The 5,492-nt window shown below is 42.0% G+C and overlaps 1 long non-coding RNA gene across 1 annotated transcript; it reads right to left on the bottom strand.

The window, feature by feature from the left end:
* Positions 1-2,172: 2,172 nt before the first annotated feature.
* Positions 2,173-5,064, bottom strand: LOC115532600 (uncharacterized). Its single transcript, XR_003974079.1, has 3 exons — positions 4,909-5,064; positions 2,991-3,101; positions 2,173-2,531 (listed from the first exon to the last, which is right to left on the bottom strand). It is a non-coding gene; the product is annotated as an uncharacterized LOC115532600 (long non-coding RNA).
* Positions 5,065-5,492: the final 428 nt, after the last annotated feature.

The raw sequence follows: 5,492 nt of genomic DNA, 5'->3' as shown, positions 1-5,492 counted from the left end.
GCACTGAGCGCACCCAGATTCGATACGATGTGGAAGATGCCATAGGAGAAGACGGAATGAGACCAGGAAAGGGATGGGAGGCCATAAAGGCGTGGATCCAAAAGCACTCCAGGGCACAAGTAAACTGGACAACAATCACTCGTTGTATGCAGAAGGAAGACGAGGGTCTGGACCAGTTCAATAAGCGCTTCTTCAAATGTTATTTGCTGTACTCAGGCCAAACTGAATATGATATGGACACCATCGACCAGTCACAGGACTTGCCTTTGAAGACCATGTACCTCCAGCAGGTACTGCCGGAGATCCGAAGGGGAGTAAAGACAAGGTTTCCCGGCTGGGACAACCGAAGCAGCACAATGGCAGAGATCAAGGAGTTCGGAGAAAAGGTGGATCGAGATGAAGAAGTCAGGATTCGATTCCTGGCTGACGAGAAGAAGGAAATAGCCAGGGAATGAGAAAGATTCCCCCAGTCCAACAGGGACAGAGGACGATTCCCCCAGCCAGTCAGACAGAAAGAACCTCGACCATGCCACAACTGTGGACAAATTGGACACTGGATAAGAGAATGTAAAGCCCCTCGAAAGATGTACCGTGACCGCTCCAACGAGAGAGTAGGGGAAGAAAATCGCTCAGCCAAAATGAGGGAACTATTGAAGAAGTTACAGGCGTAGAGTGCTGAAGAACTCAGCCACATATGCGATTCAGTGTCGGAAACCAACAATAACACCAACTTGGAATGACACTCGTTAGATTTGGCACGCAAACTAACTGATACGGGGTGAAGAGTAGGGAGTGTTTGAGTGTTTGTTATTTTCATTCCTTTATTTTCACGAGAGGTTAGTCTTCGAAAGATGCTAGGACTTTTGTCACTGCCTACCTAGTTCATGTTGGTTCCTTCTTGACACAACTACTCAGCTTTAGAACATTTGTTACCCTATGATGACTGATGACTGATTACTTATATAACCATTTTTTAATCAAGCGATTTATTTTTGTATGATCATTTTTCATTGTTTATCGAATCATTAAGACAATTACAAACATAGTTGATCATCATTAATGTTGGAGGCTGTGACAATGCCTCCCCCATGACTGATACTGCACTTTTCTTTGTTTCATGTTTCATCGTACCTGGGAGATCCAGGAGACACGGACACTTGATGAGTCCTTGAACTGAACTGTGTCTGTGTTTGTCCTGACGCCCTACTACGAACTTTCATCCTCATCCCCCATCACACCTGCGGTGGCCATCAACTGGAAAAGAACTCTGTTGCAACTGCTACTCAAAACCAACTGAGTCATGCAGTATTGTCTGTGATGTTGTTGTGCCAAGCAGAGGGAGGGGCCTGGACAGTTGACCTTCTTGATTCTTTAAATTTTTTATCTGTTTTGGTTTAATCATGTGTAACCTAATGAGTTTGTTATTTTCTTTATTATAGTGGCCTACACCTGGTTTACCTGTGTATGATTTGAATTTACTTGTCTTTTGCCTTTTATGCTTTCTTTCATTGATTTAGTTAATTATTAATGGGTCACCAGAAAATACACTGAATTCTCTTTTTGTGGGTGATCTTTAAACTATGTTTAGTATGATCAAGAGGGAGGAATGTAGAATGTTGGTGTATTTTAGTGTCTCTCTGTTGTTCACATTTCTAGTCTAGGAACAGGCAAGGGCCTCTCATACTGATACAAGGTGTTATCCCCAACATTCTGCCATTGTTATGTTTCAACAAGGTTGAACCTGGTCCTCCGGGACATGGCCAGGGCCAGATACCTTATCAAGGCTGAGAGTGCGTCTGTTCACGTGTTATTCCTGTATCCCCTTTTTTTATTATACTCGCCCCAACCCTTTGGTTCGAGGAGTAGAGGGTTTCGACAGCCAAGGAACAAGTCATCGACCACCGGGTCCACTATAGATTATTCAACCTAAGTCTGTATCTCGCTGTACATCCTGGAATAAACCATCTATTCAACCCTCTAATCCAACCTGTCAAGCTGCTTTGATTTCGACTTCAAGAATTACTACTACGACTGAAAATACACAACGCAGAGTCTGTCCGAACAGTTTAGAAATAAGCTGAAATCTAACATAAGTGCACGCGTCTTTGTTTTGAGCCCTTTGGGAAACTAAGTGCTTTTGCTACCTCCAGCTCCTTGTTGTGTTTACGCTCCAAATGCTTCACGATTTTTAGGAAAGAAGACCCGCAATACAAACAGAACTGTCTCTTGTTGTACATCCGAGATCCATCTTCTTTCTTTCTGACAGCAGGAATGGATACTGAGGCACTTTCACCATGTTCCCTGCTAGGAGAGCATGTGGTGTCAGGAATACAGACATTTGTTGCACTGCTTCTGCTACTCAGAGTCCTGTCTGACAAGGATGATGGTGACATAGATGGTGACATTTCACAGATCATGCTTCCATCTGTATCATCTGTACTTTCTGCAATTGAAGCTGGAACGTATTCTTCCCCACTATCAGTACTGGTGCAATAAAGCTCATCAGATCCATCAGGAATCCTGTCTTTCATCTTTAAGAAATATAAAATAAAACAGTTTAGATGCACAAATACACTTCCCATTCTAACAATTTTCCCACTCAAAACTAATTATTAAAGAGTCCGTACTGGGCTTATCATGTGACAGGTAGTACCTGTACTGTCCCTTTAACAGAAGGCAGCCTGCTGGTGGTGGGTCCTTTTTGTTCATGTAAAGAGGATAGGTGGTAGAACCAAGAGCTTACAAGCGCAAATAACAAACGGGTAGCAAATGGTTACCAAGCGTTTTCCCATGAGGATAACGCACGCGAGGTTGGCCTCACCTGATGAACGCAACCTGGCTGGTTCCGTCTTCTAGAGTTCCGCCTCCCGTTCAAGGGTACGCGTACTACCCGTCAGTGATAACTTTGACCACTGAAGTAAGTACATTTTGGCAACCACAAAGATGTCTACAGTACATGACGATGACTGACATTTGTTGGTGGGACTTACAAAGACGCTTTTGGTCCTCCTAAGCCTTGGCACAATCAATTGTCGGACATCATCTCCATGTGTCATACTGGAGTCAGAAAGATCAAATCCAACAGGAATCTTCTCTTTGCTCTTCAAGAAACACAATAAAAATACAATTTTAAACAAACAATACACACGGTCATGGAGAGTTACTCTATGTGCAGGCTTTCAAAATGTCATCTAATACCTGTTTATTTAGGTTATTAAGGACCTGGCAAGCAGCTGATTGGAAGTATCAGATTGCTATGTTAGGATTGGAGAGAGAGCCTCAAGGTGAGTTGCTCTCTAAGACCATAATTGGAGATGGTCTAAATGTTCAGGGTATTACAGTGCAAACAGCAAAAGCAGCTATTTAGCCGACTTGCAAGTGTGCTTGCTTATTAACTAAACTGAGCAACAATACAACCAATTGCCAACAGCTAGCCTGACCAGCCACCCCCTCCGACATTTGATTCCGGCAGAGGTTCTGGACCCACGTCTATAGGGTCTTGTTTACTGAACGTATTTCCTCACGTTCCTAACGTTCCAATCAAATGACTGGATTTGAAAAAATAAATAAAAATAAAAATCAACCTACAATTGCATCCTAGCGGGTCCCGTTGGTGAGGATGGCAGTGTCCAGAGGTGTGAAACTTCACTCATCTCACCATTCAATTATGATTATTATGTCAGCGATTCGATATCTCGCTGCATCACAATGCTTCACATCAATTTTCTATACTTCACACAGCTTTCATGTTGTGCAGTATGCTATACGACGACGAGGATGAGACTACCATAGACAAAATGGGTTACCAGATGCTATTTTAAATTTGTATCGCTTGGCTGGAAAATTACATTATAATCAACCATAGTCTCCCACTAAATCGATTATTAATCCTTCATGTCTGTGTCTCGATGTATCGATATGATTCATTTCAACACCCCTAGCAGTGTATAGATACTGAGGCACTTTCACCATGTTCCCTGGAGAACATGTAGTGTCAGGAATACAGACATTTGTTGCACTGCTTCTGCTTTGACATGGAGTTGAACAGCTTCTGCTACTCAGTCCTGTCTGACAAGGATGATGGTGACATAGATGGTGACATTTCACAGATCATGCTTCCATCTGTATTATCTGTACTTTCTGCAATTGAAGCTGGAACGTATTCTTCCCCAAAAAAGCTCATCAGATCCATCAGGAATCTTCACTTTCATCTTCAAGAAATATAAAATAAAATCTAGCTGTAGGTCGATTTCTTTCAAATCCAGTCCAGTTTGATTGGAGCGTGAGGAAATAAGTTTGTAAATGAGACCCTACGGATGTGGGTCCAGATCCTCTGCCAGAATCAAATGTTGATGAAGCTAGGTGGGAGCTGCCATAATCAAGAGTGGAATGGATACAATAGAGGCCTGTCACTAAGCAACGGACATACCCACTTTTTAACATGGCCATCTTGGAAGAATGGAATGTGCCCATTCACTCCAATGTTAAAACAATGCAATTTCAAAGAACCAAAACAGTCAAAAGAACAGGCAGAATACACATGGAATTACAATCTTATGATGCCCTGATTTAGATAGTTTTTACCATTGTAGATTCCATGTTTTTAATTGCATGTAAGTGAATAGCTTGATTTGGCTTTGAGTGCTTCGAGTTATCACTGAGTAGGAAATGCGCTATATAAATAAAAATGGATTGGATTGGCATTTATGCTGCGGTGCCAAAGCCTAACCAAGCCAAATCACATTCATGTATTTCAAAACACAAAATCTTTTGCAGTAAATAACAATAAAATAGTGAATGAGCACTTCAAAATTCTGTTCCATCAAGATGGTGGCAGGTTGAAAAGTGGGTGTGTCCATTGCTTAGTGACAGGTTGCTGAAATTACTAAAGTGATCTGACTAAGATACCTGTATGGTGGATGAGGGAACATCTTCATTAGTGTTGGAACTGACGGCTGATTCATCCGAGTCTGTGTAGTTTACCAAGCTTAACTTGGCTTCTTTGGCAAACTTTGTGTCTTGTGACACCATGGTGGAGCTGCATACAGAGGAGCTGTTCTTTAAATATGTGACAAATGAGTCTCCACTGCAAACCTAAGACATTAAAAGAAATTCAGATTATAAAGACTGCATGTTTCTAATCAAATCAAAAATAAATTGTGAGGGATCAAACAGTGGCTTCACACTGAATCGCTATCATAGAAGTGAGCATCCTGAATTAATTACCAATGCTTTTAGATGTTGCCACAACATGATGCCAATGCTATCATTAGAGTCAGAGGTGAGTGATAATTCAATATCCTCACTCTCCCCCTGGTCATAGCATACAAACTGTACAGTTCTTGTGAGGTGTAGCCTGAAGATGTTGAGGACAGAAGAAGGGAGGCAGCTTTGAGTGGCAGCTGGGTACGGATACCCCACAAGGCTGCACCTGAGAGCTTGTGCGTTAGCTGTATTATAAGTAACTATGAGTGAAAGCAGGTTAGGTAAGA

This window comes from Gadus morhua, chromosome 19 (genome assembly GCF_902167405.1).
Source record: "Gadus morhua chromosome 19, gadMor3.0, whole genome shotgun sequence".
NCBI classification, from domain to species: domain Eukaryota; kingdom Metazoa; phylum Chordata; class Actinopteri; order Gadiformes; family Gadidae; genus Gadus; species Gadus morhua.
The sequence above is the reverse complement of the archived record's forward strand: the minus strand, read 5'-3'. Positions and strand labels throughout refer to the sequence as shown.